This window comes from Oncorhynchus mykiss, chromosome 8, assembly GCF_013265735.2.
Source record: "Oncorhynchus mykiss isolate Arlee chromosome 8, USDA_OmykA_1.1, whole genome shotgun sequence".
NCBI classification, from domain to species: Eukaryota; Metazoa; Chordata; class Actinopteri; order Salmoniformes; family Salmonidae; genus Oncorhynchus; species Oncorhynchus mykiss.
Window position 1 is genome coordinate 11,553,961 of NC_048572.1, and position 14,932 is coordinate 11,568,892.

A 14,932-nucleotide genomic window follows, 5' to 3' on the forward strand; every position below is an offset into this window, starting at 1 on the left:
GTGCACTGGGGGGGGGGGGGGTCCGACAGTCCAGGTCACAAAGGGCAATCACACAGCTTTTGCTTCTCTCACTCGTCATGCTTCTCTCACTCGTCATGCTTCTCTCACTCGTCATGCTTCTCTCACTCATCATGCTTCTCTAACCTATTCTGCCCCTTTGTGCAGGCCACTTCCCCCTTTAGCCCCAAGCACTCCCTGGCTTAACGCCCTCAGCCTTTCCTCGTTGGGGCAGGAAGTCCATATAAGGTGTGGGGGGTGGAGCCAGCTGCATGCAAGATATCTCTCCTCAATTACCACTCCCCTCACCTCTCCCCGACGTCTGCCACACAACACTATCAACAAGGCAGGTCCTACAGGACCTAGTTTTGTCGCACCTTGACTACTGTTCATTCGTGTGGTCAGGTGCCACAAAAAAGGACCTTGGAAAATTGCAACTGGCTCAGAACAGGGCAGCTCGGCTGGCCCTTGGATGTGCAAAGAGAGATAATATTAATAATATGCATGTCAATCTCTCCTGGCTGAAAGTGGAGGAGAGATTGACTTCATCACTACTTTTATTTATGAGAGGTATTGACATGTTGAATGCACCGAGCTGTCTGTCTAAACTACTGGCACACAGCTCGGGCACCCATGCATACCACAAGAGGTCGCTTCACAGTCCCTAAGTCCAGAACAGACTATGGGGGGCACACAGTACTACATAGAGCCATGACTACATGGAACTCTATTCCACATCAAGTAACTGATACCAGCAAGGAAATTGGATTTAAAAACAGAGGAAAAAAAACACCTTATGGAACAGCGGGGACTGTGAAGCAACACAAACATTGGCACAGACACATGGATACACACACACACACGATAACATACGCACTATACATACACATGGATTTAGTACTGTAGATATGTGGTGGGGTGGGGATTATGGGCCTGACGGCACACAGTGTGTAGTGAAATCTGTGAATGTTTGTAATGTTTTTATAATTGTATAACTGCCTTGATTTTGCTGGGCCCCAGGAAGAGTAGCTGCTGCTTTGGCAGCAACTAATGGGGATCCATAATAAATACAAATACAAATGCAATGTGGTAGTCGTGCCAACATATCTCATCAGCCACCTGGTAGAAGGGACTTTGTGGATCTGAGGCTCTTTCCCCTGTTGCCTCCATCATTCTCCAAATCTCACCAACATCAGCTGCCTCAGAGCGCAACTAGTCCCTGTTTGGGAACACACACACCAAAGCACACAATAGGCTGACCAATACAAGGGTTGAAAAATTGGTGGCCATCTGGGCAAATTTGAGGCTTTTTGAGCCTGACAACAAGCCATCCTCAACGAGGTTGGAAAGTGACAGTGAAAATTAGGCCTCAGAGTCTGATATTTAAGAGGTGGACATTGAGGAGGTCCAGGAAGAAGACATGTAATCCTGAGAGGAAGACAACCAATGTCACGACTTCCATCGAAGTCGGTCCCTCTCCTTGTTCGGGCGGCGTTCGGCGGTCAACGTCACCGGCCTTCTAGCCATCGCCGATCCACTTTTCGTTTTCCATTTGTTTTGTCTTTGTCTCACACACCTGGTTTCAATTCCCCAATTACTTGTTCATTATTTAACCCTCTGTTCCCCCATGTTTGTTTGTGAGTGATTGTTTGATGTATTTCGGTCCTTTGTGTGTGCTTAGTATTTTCTTCATGTATTTTTTGTAAGTTGAGTAAAATTACTTTATTACTCATCTCTGCTGTCCTGCGCCTGACTCCTCTGCACCAGCTACACACAGACACTTTACAACCAAAGCTTTAGTTTCTAGATTATCATTTTACAGATGTATATTGAAAACGTTTTTGGGAGATGCGATGGATCATTGGGGATCATTCAATATTCCCTTTTGTTGTTCAGTGAAATCATCCCATGTGAAGACTCAACTCATTTAATTACAGTTCAATCCATAATCCGTATTTTCCACCATAATTTGCAAATAAATTCATTAAAAATCCTACAATGTGATTTTCTGCATTTTTTCCCCTAATTTTGTCTGCCATAATTGAAGTGTACCTATGATGAAAATTACAGGCCACTCTCATCTTTTTAAGTGGGAGAACTTCGACAGTTGGTGGCTGACTAAATACTTTTTGCCCCACTGTATATATATATATTATATTGGAAGGATTTAATCATTTGCAATTATGTTTACTTATGATAAAAGGTTTATGTTTCTGTCTCCATATGATATGGTAAATATATCCAATGCAAAAAAACATCTACATTTAAATGGTATTAATATTAATTTGCATATATTTCCATTAATTCCCATATCTTTGCGTTAATTCCCATATTCCTGTTAATTCACACAGAAAGTTTCCACCTCTGAATATTCCAGAAAATGTGCAACCCTACTCACAATCACGACCCTGTGGCAAGAAATGTGTGTTTTTTGCCAATTTAACCTCACACTTGTTGTTTGAGTACATTCATTTTATAATGTCGTATATGTTTCCATTAACACCACTTTTCATCAATTTGTATAGCAGGCCCTCATACCAAATTGAGTCAAAAGCTTTTTTGAAATCAACAAAGCATAAGAAGACTTTGCCTTTGTTTTGTTTTGTTTGTTTGTCAATTAGGGTGTGCAGGGTGAATACGTGGTCTGTCGTACGATACTTTAGTAAAAAGTCAATTTGACATTTGCTCAGTACATTGTTTTCGCTGAAGAAATGTACCAGTCTGCTGTTAATGATAATGCAGAGGATTTTCCCAAGGGTGCTGTTGACGCATATCCCACTGTAGTTGTGGGGGACAAATTTGTCTCCACTTTTGTGGATTGGGATGATCCGTCCTTGGTTCCAAATATTGGGGAATATGCCAGAGCTGAGGATGATGTTAAAGATTTTAAATTGGAATGTGTGGCCCGTATATTTTATCATTTAATTTAGGATAACATCAACCCCACAGACCTTTTTGGGTTAGAGGGTTTGTATTTTGCCCCGTAGTTAATTCAAAGTAATTGGAAAATCAGGTGGGTTTTGGTAGTCTTCAATAGTTGATTCTAAGATTTGCATTTGATCATTTGATATGTTTTTGCTGTTTGTTCTTTGTTACAGATGCAAAGATTGGAGAAGTGGTTCCATTTTGGTTAGAGAGCTCTTCATGTTTCTTTAGAGTTTTCACATTTTTCCAGAAGTGGTTAAGAGATTAAACTAACAAGTAATTAAAGAGCAGCAGTAAAATAACAATAGAGAGACTATATACAGGGGGTTATCGATACAGAGTCAATGTGCGGGGGCACCGGTGTTGAGGTAGTATGTACATGTAGGTAGAGTTGTTAAAGTGACTATGCATAGATGACAACAAAGAGTAGCAGTGGTGTAAAGAGGGGGAGGCGGTTCAATGCAAATAGTCTAGGTAGCCATTTGACTAGATGTTCAAGAGTCTTATGGCTTGGGGGTAGAAGCTGTTTAGAAGCCTCTTGGACCTAGACTTGCACTCCGATACAGCTTGCCATATGGTAGCAGAGAACAGTCTATGACTAGGGTGCCTGGAGTCTTTTTTTTTAGGGCCTTGACACCCCCGGTATAGAGGTCCTGGATGGCAGGAAGCTTAGCCCTGGTGATGTACTGGGCCGTACGCACTACCCTCTGTAGTGTCCCACCTGGCCAACATCCGGTAAAATTGCAGAGCGCTGACACTACCTGGTACAGAGGTCTCCTGAGCGGGAATAGATTTTGTCGTGCCCTATTCATGACTGTCTTGGTGTGCTTGGACCATGTTAGTTTGTTGGTGATGTGGACACCAAGGAACTTGAAGCGCTCAACCTACTCCACTGCAGCCCTGTCGATGAGAATGGGGGCATGCTCGGTCATTTTTTCCTGAAGTCCACAATTATCTCCTTTGTCTTGATCACATTGAAGGAGAAGTTGTTGTCCTGGCACCACACGGCCAGGTCTCTGACCTCCTCCCTATAGGCTGTCTAATCGTTGTTGGTGATCAGGCCTACCACTGTTGTGTCATTGGAAAATTAAATGTTGGTGTTGAAGTCGTGCCTGGCCATGCAGTCATGAGTGAACAGGGAGTACAGGAGGGGACTGAGCACACACCCCTGAGAAGCCCCTGTGTTGAGGATCAGCGTGGCGGATGTGTTGTTACCTACTCTTACCACCTGGGGGGCGGCCCGTCAGGAAGTCCAGGATCCAGTTGCAGAGGTAGGTGTTGAGTCCCAGGGTCTTTAGCTTATCGATGAGCTTTGGTGTTGAACGCTGAGCTGTAGTGAATGAATAGCATTCTCACATAGGTGTTCCTTTTGGGCAGTGTGGAGTGCAATAGAGATTGCATCATCTGTGGATCTGTTGGGGCGGTATGCAAATTCGAGTGGGTGTAGAGTTTCTGGGATGATGGTGTTGATGTGAGCCATGACCAGCCTTTCAAAGCACTTCATGGCTACAGACGTGAGTGCTATGGGTCAGTAGTCATTTAGGCAGGTTACATTAGTGTTCTTGGGCACAGGGACTATGGTGCTCTGCTTAAAACTTGTTGGATTTACAGACTCGGACAGGGAGAGGTTGAAAATGTCAGTGAAGAGTCTTGCCTGTTGGTCAGTGCATGGTCGCAATACACGTCCTGGTAATCCGTCTAGCCCTGCTGCCTTGTTAATGTTGACCTGTTTAAAGATCTTACACACATCGGCTGCGGAGAGCGTGATCAAACAGTCTTCCGGAACAGCTGGTGTTCTCAGTGTTATTTGCCTCAAAGCGAGCATATAAGTTGTTTAGCTCTTCTGGTAGGGTCGTGTCACTGGGCAGCTCTCGGCTGTGCTTCCCTTTTGTAGTCTGTAATAGTTTGCGAGCCCTGCCACATCCGACGAGCATCAGTGCTGGTGTAGTACGATTCAATCTTAGTCCAGTATTGATGCTTTGCCTGTTTGATGATTCATCGGAGGGCGTAGCAGGATTTCTAATAAACGTCCGGGTTAGAGTCCTTGTAAGCGTCAGCTCTAGCCTTTAGCTCAGTGCGGATCCTGCCTGTAATCCATGGCTTCTGGTTGGGGTATCTACGTACTGTGACTGTGGGGTTGACGTCATCGATGAAGCCAATGACTGATGTGGTGTACTCCTAAATGCCATCGGAGGAATCCCGGAACATATTCTAGTCTGTGCTAGCAAAACAGTCCTGTAGCTTAGCATCTGCTTCATCTGACCACTTTTTTATTGATCTAGTCACTGGTGCTTCCTGCTTTAATTTTTGCTTTTAAGTAGGAATCAAGAGGATATAATTATTTTCCAAATGGAGGGTGAAGGAGAGCTTTGTATGTATCTTTGTGTATGGAGTGTAGGTGGTCTAGAGTTCTTTTTCCTCCGGTTGTACATTTAACACGCTGATAGAAATTTGGTAAAACTGATTTAAGTTTCCCTGCATTAAAGTCCCCGGCAGCTAGGAGCGCTGCCTCTGGGTGAAAGTTTGCTTGTTTGCATCTGGCGAAATACAGCTCATACAATGCTGTCTTCGTGCAAGCCTCTGACTGTGGTGGTATGTAAACAGCTACGAAGAATAGGGCTGAAAACTCTCTCGGTAGGTTGTGTTGTCTACAGCTTATCATGAGATACTCTATCTCAGGCGAACAATAGCTCGAGACTTCCTTAGATATCGTGCACCAGCTGTTATTCACAAAAATACATAGTCCGCGGCCCCTTGTCTTACCAAACGCCGCTGTTCTATCCTGCCCGTACATCGTATAACCAGCCAGCTGTATGTTGATATTGTCGTCGTTCAGCCACGACTCCGTGAAGCATAAGATGTTACAGTTTTCAATGTCCAGTTGGTAGTTTAATCTTCTGTGTAACTCGTCAATTTTATTCTCAGAGGATTGCACGTTTGCTAGCAGAATGGAGGGAAGGGGGGGTTTATTCAATCGCCTACAAATTCTCAGAAGGCAGCCTGCCCTTCGGCCCCTCAGCCCGCCCTTCGGCCCCTATTTTCGGTCATAAGAGACGGTAGCGGCAACATTATGTACGTACAAAATAAGTTTAAAAAATAAGCTCCAAACAACGAAATTAAACAAACAAAAAAACACATCTTCTGTATTGTTTTAGTGTTTCACCATAGTGAAAGCGTAGGCACAGGTTTTCTGGGTATTCTCCATGTTTTATTTATTTCTTAGGTTTTTGCGTTCTTCATCTAACCATGTCATTGTTTTACATTTTCTTAGGTTGTCTGCATTACTTTTTTTGATTTGATAGGGAAGCTGATAGGTCAAATATACTGTTCAGGTCTTCTACTGCCAAGTCTACACTATTTATAGCTGCAGATGTTACACGTTTGCTAAAAAGTGCATAGTAACAATTTAGCAGGTACCAGCCCTCTTCCGGGGTGCCGGAACTGATTGAATCGGGTCGGAATCGGTTGTCGGACTCGGCCCGGAATACAAATGAATGACTGGCCAGAATCGGCCCAAGTACATCGGGCCGTTTCCGTCTACCGGAATTCAGCCGACTTTGCCGGCATCTTACCAGAAGCAGCCCGATGCAAATTTAAATAAATGTATACAAAATGACTCTATTTAGTCACTTTAATTATTACTATTATACATTTAATGCATACAAGGATGCCACAGGAGTTGCTACAGTGCGATGGGACAAGGACATCCCAAACGACCATTTGGGCCAGATAACTCACACCGGAATCAGCCCAAGCCTCAAGTAATAGATTTGGGCCAGATAACTCACACCGGAATCGGTCCGAGCTCAATCCCCACATCCTAGCCATAAGTAATACTGCCTAAGGCAGCTCAGACCCGGGCCACATGACGTCGGCCGAATCTGACTCTCAGCCGAGTGCCCCGACTCGCAGTCGGAATCGCCCCAATCCACTGTGTTAGCTGGGAGGCTAGCTAACTACCAAGCCAACTCCAGTCATGTGTTTGCTGGTAAACTTAGCTTTAGGTGGCTGGTTGTTTAGTGTTTAGGTGGCTTGCTGTTTAGTATCTATATCTACGACTAAAAAGAGAAGAGGTTTTACAATCAGGACTCTACCTGTAGTTGTTTAGCAGGGTTACCAACTTTTGAAGAAAGCTTGGAGAAGGCTTGGAGTGAGATCTGCTATGTGAATTTCATTTCCACCTAGCACAAACCATGGATGGGGAGACCATTTGTTGTTTTAAAGATCATTGTGGCTTAGGCCTATGACCAGGGTGCAAAATAAAAACCACAGGTCAGATGTATTCGGGATGCAAAATCGAATGACTGTTACTTTGCAATTTTGGGGGGGATGAAATGTACAGTATGCTAATATTTTTTTCCACATATTATTTAGGTGGTTTGACACTTTATTCAGACAGTAATGAAATGAGATAGGCAGACAGGCAAATAAATGCTAGAAACAGTGGGAAGGTTGGAAGCAGGGATTGATCCCTGTTCTCAGGTGGAAAGTTGTATGTGACACAGGTTGGGGATTGTTACCACTACACCAACATGAAATATTAATGGCTGATGGCAAGGGTTAACCAAAACATAGATTGCAGTCTTGTTGTCCATAGAGTAAGGACACAAACATTTTGTAATTTGGGTGAACTAGCTATCTCTTTAAAATAGGTCTGGAAGAAAACCCTGCTTGCTATCCAGGAGGGTTGGTCACCCCTGATCTATGTTTTCCAAGTGCTGGGTGTTCGAAAATGTTCTTGTTATAACAATTAATTTCTCAATCACCCAACTTTCAAGAACATTTGAATGAATATCAATATTTAGGAGGTTTATGTCTACTAGTTGAATATCCTTGACATCATCTTACTCTACATAGACAAAATATGTATTTATGAGGTGAGTCCCCCTACCATCTCTGCCTAGCATGTGCACAATACTAAACTGTAAAAATTATATTTAATTCCTGGAGTATTTAACATCCAAAAGCTTGTTTGTATGACTTATTCAAAACTGTCCATGAATGGTCAAACACACACATGAGATTTCCAATATGTGATTACACTGGCACATTTGGGAAGAAGTGGAATACTGAAATACGTTTGGGGAATAACACAGTAATTATCCTGTATTTTAGCCCATTGTTAAGAATTAGAATTGTTCTACTGATCAGACTAAATAAAGTAAATAGATAATAAAAATCTACTGATGACAAGATTACATACATCTGCCCCTACACCCTAACCAAATTATTTGTATATTTCTTGTCCCTACTAGAATCAAACGTACTATACACATTTGGGTTCACAATCTGTTTGACACAATTATTGTTATAGTTCCAAATCAGGTCACCCTGCCAAACTTCCCTGCTACAACATACTGTAGGTCTGTCTGCTGCCTTTTTGTTGTCTCAGCCTTAATGCTAATGGGGAACTAATGCAAGTGCTGATTAAATCGACTGTAGTACATGCTTTCAAAAGGTTGCATTCTGCAATAGGGATGGGAGTAAAAGCAACCAATGTTGCAAACATTGTACATAAAACAGAGCTACTCTTTTTACAGTTAATAAACTCAGCGGAGAACGTGTTCGTTCTCCATTCAGCTCCACTCTAATCTTAAGGGGCATTTCTTTAAAACATGCATCCAATTCCCTTGATCCCAATCATTTGTTTCAATGTGGCGAGGTTCACAGTGCTGTGGCAAGACAGGACAATGATAGAGGTTCCGTTCCACAGATGCTCCGATTTCAAAATAATTTGGAGCGCAGTTGAACAGTTAATGCTCTGATTATACAATGACGAATTAGAAAAATAAAAGCAATATTTTTCAATGCCTGAGATATAAGAGGTGTGCCATGAGAGCGTGAGAAGAGGGTCAAATGTATGTGTCTCACGGCCAATGCGTAAGTGTTGCAAGCTCTGTCTTTAGCTACCTAGCTACCTAAATTAGCAAACAGAAAAATCATTTGATTTCCACCCACTGTAACTGTAGTTGAGGACTTGGTAGACTGTATATGGCTAAAACAAAGACTGCTAACTAAAGGTAATCACAGGGGATGGCTTGAATTTACCACGTCTTGTGTACTTTCTCTAGTTACTTCCTTCTTCTCAGTTAGAGATGACCCAGCATGCTCTGCTCCACATCACCTGTGGGCGAAGCTGAAGCTCTCCTATGATGAACTAATATTTACTCTCAATAGTCCTTCGTACTGTAACACAGTATTATGTTACACAATATGGGTTTCAGCAGATAAACTAAAGTTAGCTAGCTAGCTACGTGGCTTGCAGGAAAAATAACTTACTTAGCTAGCCACTGTATTTGTCTGCCCTCTTGGCTCTAGTTGAGCTTCTAGCTAAATCCAAATCTTTGATTTGAATCCTCTTCGCTATATTCCAGTTGAATGTTACCATGTAGCAACAACAAAAAATGCTCCAACTTCTAATTCATGTTGATGAAGGAATCACTTGAAGCCATTGTGTTTGTTCAGTTCTTTCAGTTTTGCCCAAAGGATTGTGTTGTTAGTCTCCGCCTGCTTTTCAAAAAAGCCTGCCTTCGGGGAGTGATGGGGCCAGAGCACGAAGCACCAACCCAAACGAGTTGGTCTTTTAGAGACTTGAAAAAATGTGTCCGCTTGTACATTTAGCAATTCATGCACTGATAGGACCATCGCAAGCAGACCTTGTAATTGAGACAGGTCCTGTCCCTCTGTGTTGTGTAGCTAGAGACCAACCCTCGTCTTGCAGCATAGCTAGAAATGTTACCCCGGTCACGAAACACCCAACTGCCAATCTGTGCAAACAAACAGACAAAAATTGCAAAAACCTAAAAGAAAACCATGAGAACCCATGTTACAGAGCATCAAGACATTTCCCAACGATGGGCACACACACATCATTTATTGAGAATGTCATTACTTTTCAGCAGACCTGCACAGAAACTTTTCAAATGTGGTTTATATAGAGTTTCCACTAAAGGCATCCATTTCTTTCATATTCAAATACAGGTGTCCGAAAAACAAATAATATTTTAAAGTATTTGAATATATGCAAGTTATGTGAAGAACCAAAAACTACAACAGTTAGTTGTAGTCTAAATATATGACCATAAGCATATATTCGGAACGCTCTTAGATATGAATCTTAATATAGCATATAGCCTAGAATAAAATACATGAGGATCATGGAATCACCTCAACATGGAAGTATTGAAAAATCTGTCTACAGACAGAAACAACATTACACAATCTGAAGTCTTACAAGCATTGGAAACAACATTGGGTAAGGACACGGTGGGGACATGTGCGTCTGAGCAATTGTGACGTCGTTAATGTTTGTTGAAATGTATGTATGTCAGTTGAGGCTGGTGGGAGGAGCTATGGGAGGATGCGCTCATTGTAATGGCTGGAATGGAATTATTGGAACGGTAACAAACGCAAACATGGAAAGCACATGTTTGACTCCGTTCCATTGATTCCACTACAGACATTACAATGAGCCCGTCCTCCTGTAGCTCCTCCCACCAGCCTTCGCTGACATATGTAAATGTTAAGTTGTTTTTGTCTATGTATGCACATGTTTATTGCAAAAAAGAAAAAAACATCACAAAAAAAAAGGAATCACCGCAACATTGGAGTGGACCACTTTTGCTGCTTTACAATGACTAACAAATATATTTTCATAATGAGATAAGGTAATACAGAAACACTTAACATCCAGTTCTTATTGATGTGTAGTAACTTTGTGATTATTACAATAGCAACCTTGTTGATAAATAGGTCTTATAGACCTATTTATAGACGTTATAATTGCATAGTAATGGAGTTATTACATAAGTGAAATAAGGAACGGTCACTATTCCTCTTGTACAGTAGTTGCAGAAACTCAGCCCATTGCTATGCAATTAAAATGCAATTATCTGAGTATAATGTAAAAACATGGTTATAAAATGATGCTCTGAGAGTAAATACAGTTTTATTACACAGGCACAAGAACAGTTTAATGTTAAGTGTTACTGAGAATGCTAACAGTAACAAAATATTGCTATTGTACCGGTTTTCTTCCTGGGAAGGAGAGGAGGACCAAAATGCAGCGTGGTTATTTATAAACATATTTAATGAAAGATGAAAACACCATACAAAATAAGAAAACGTGGAAAAACCGAAACAGTCCTAACTGGTGCAAAACACAGAGACAGGAACAATCACCCACAAGATACCTAAAGAATATGGCTGCCTAAATATGGTTCCCAATCAGAGACAACGATAAACACCTGCCTCTGATTGAGAACCACTCTAGGCAACCATAGACTTACCTAGACAACTACACTGAACACAACCCCATAAATCTAATAAACCCCCAGACAAGACAACACACAATAAATCACCCATGTCACACCCTGGCCTAACCAAAATAATAAAGAAAACACAGATAACTAAGACCAGGGCGTGACAAAAGAAACTTAATTTCCCAAAACTTCCTTGATAGATTGGAATAGTAAAGGAGATTGTGTGAGATCTTTCAATTATATTTCTATTTTCAACAGTTCCAGATACAGCCCTACCATGTGTTGAAGGCATTCAATCCAAAAGTTTCAGAAAAGTTGTCACATCCTGAGATCAGTATTCAAATATTTTTTTAAGTAGTTACTTTCTCAGATCTGTAATCAAATAGTTTTGAAAAGTAGTCACTTCACAGCTTCTACCCCAAGCCATAAGACTCCTGAACATCTAATCAAATGGCTACCCAGACTATTTGCATTGCCCCCCCCCCCCCCCCCCCCCCCCCCACGCCCACCACACGCTGCTGCTACTCTCTATTATTATCTATGCATAGCCACTTAAATAACTCTACCTACATGTATATATTACCTCAATTACCTCGACTAAATGGTGCCCCCACATATTGACTCTGTACCGGTACCCCCTGCATATAGCCTCGCTATTGTTATTTTACTGCTGCTTTTTAATTAAATCTTACTTTTATTTCTTACTTTAAGGTATTTTCTTAAAACTGCATTGTTGGTTAAGTGTTTGTTAGTAAACATTTCACTGTAAGGTCTACACCTGATTTAGATTTTTTTGGGGGGCGAGGGATCTGTATTCAAATAGTTGTAGTCACCTCCAAAGTATGTAGTTGTCCTACAGAAAAATAGTGACTTTCCACAAAGCTTAGTAAAAACTATAGTTATCCCAGGTCTGCTTTTTAGGCATCGTCTATGTTCGCCGGTCATCTCAACTGTCCCAAAACTTGTCAACTAGAGTCCAAATACCTTGTCAACTAGAGTCCAAATACCTTGTCAACTAGAGTCCAAATACCTTGTCAACTAGAGTCCAAATACCTTGTCAACTAGAGTCCGAATACCTTGTCAACTAGGGTCCAAATACCCTGTCAACTAGAGTCCAAATACCTTGTCAACTAGAGTCCAAATACCTTGTCAACTAGGGTCCAAATACCTTGTCAGCTAGAGTCCAAATACCTTGTCAACTAGGGTCCAAATACCTTGTCAACTAGAGTCCAAATACCTTGTCAACTAGAGTCCAAATACCTTGTCAACTAGTCCAAATACCTTGTCAACTAGGGTCCAAATACCTTGTCAACTAGAGTCCAAATACCTTGTCAGCTAGAGTCCAAATACCTTGTCAACTAGTCCAAATACCTTGTCAACTAGAGTCCAAATACCTTGTCAACTAGTCCAAATACCTTGTCAACTAGGGTCCAAATACCTTGTCAACGAGAGTCCAAATACCTTGTCAACTAGAGTCCAAATACCTTGTCAACTAGAGTCCAAATACCTTGTCAACTAGAGTCCAAATACCTTGTCAACTAGTCCAAATACCTTGTCAACTAGGGTCCAAATACCCTGTCAACTAGAGTCCAAATACCTTGTCAACTAGAGTCCAAATACCTTGTCAACTAGAGTCCAAATACCTTGTCAACTAGAGTCCAAATACCTTGTCAACTAGGGTCCAAATACCTTGTAAACTAGGGTCCAAATACCTTGTCAACTAGGGTCCAAATACCTTGTCAACTAGAGTCCAAATACCTTGTCAACTAGGGTCCAAATACCTTGTCAACTAGTGTCCAAATACCTTGTCAACTAGAGTCCAAATACCTTGTCAACTACAGTCCAAATACCTTGTCAACTAGAGTCCAAATACCTTGTCAACTAGAGTCCAAATACCTTGTCAACTAGAGTCCAAATACCTTGTCAACTAGTCCAAATACCTTGTCAACTAGGGTCCAAATACCTTGTCAACTAGAGTCCAAATACCTTGTCAACTAGAGTCCAAATACCTTGTCAACTAGGGTCCAAATACCTTGTCAACTAGAGTCCAAATACCTTGTCAGCTAGAGTCCAAATACCTTGTCAACTAGTCCAAATACCTTGTCAACTAGAGTCCAAATACCTTGTCAACTAGTCCAAATACCTTGTCAACTAGGGTCCAAATACCTTGTCAGCTAGTGTCCAAATACTTTGTCAACTAGTGTCCAAATACCTTGTCAACTAGTGTCCAAATACCTTGTCAACTAGAGTCCAAATACCTTGTCAGCTTGAGTCCAAATACCTTGTCAGCTAGAGTCCAAATACCTTGTCAACTAGAGTCCAAAAACCTTGTCAGCTAGAGTCCAAATACCTTGTCAACTAGGGTCCAAATACCTAGTCAGCTAGAGTCGAAATATCTTATCAACTAGAGTTGTACCTTAGGCATCAAAAATACTGTTCTATTAATGTAATTTTGTGGAAAAATTAAGCAGCTCCCATAAATATCATTATTCCAATATTGATACCAAAAAAAATACATTTTTTAAATGTTATTACTGTCATTTGAAAAAATAGTATTTTACAAGCAGCTACTCATCACAAACTTCATCCCCAAACCTGATCTTATTGATTGTCTGTCTCTATAAGGGAGGAGTGTTTGTGCACTAAATGCACTCACAGGTGATTAAACAAACTACATCTTCATAGAAGGGCGGGAGAGTTGTATTGCATATCATTAAGTGTTGCATAATCAAATATGTCTCACTTGCGGTATATAGTAAAGTGGTCTATCAGGTTTTAGAATTAGGCCACAAAAAGGCTGTGGGAATTCAAATAACAAAACACAAGGAAACTGCAGCTCCAAATTCTCCATTGTAGACCAATTATAAACTGGCCTTCAGTCATACCTTAATCATTTCTTGGTGTTTGGACCTAACTAATTTAATCCTTTCGGTTAACACTGATATTCAAAGGTCTTGATACCGAATATACGTGATACGTGTTCCTCTGTCCTTCTATTTGGGTTCCCTATGACAGTGAGGTTTACCAGGTTTGAAGTTGACTTACCAGGAATGAAGTCTCAGACTGGCACCACAGCTCGGATGATGCTCCGACAGTACTGTGGATACTACTGTTACAAGATATCCATCCCCATACAATTTCGCAGTACAGAAAAACAGTAGACCAAACATATTAACACTGCACCAACACTGTTGTCTCCCACACTTGTGGAATGAATAGATGTGGGGTGGAGCCATGGCAGGGTGGTATATAACCCCTAAGATCTATAGGGACTGATCAGATGTGGGGTGGAGCCATGGCAGGGTGGTATATAACCCCTAAGATCTATAGGGACTGATCAGATGTGGGGTCTCTCCACATATTATGTACAGCCCCTTTTCCATGTTGGTTCAATGTCATATCATTGAAATGACGTGGAAACAACGCTGAGTCAACCATTGTGTGCCCAGTGGGATGTAGGTACAGTGTATGTTTACTTTTAGTTGAAAGGAAGTGTGACTAGTGACCGGAAAGTGTAAAATAAAATAAAATATATACAAACATGTTGATGTGACATTCTTCAAGAGTCAATGGGTACATATCATCTACTTCATTTACACAGCCACCCCAATTCTGATGTCTTAGGATATCCAATCTATGTCCTAATGGGATAAGAAAACGCATATGGAATCTCATGTTGTGATGAAAGTGTAAATGCTCTTTTAGACTAATGCATTATGACAAACAAAAAAAATCGCATTTATTCGCTA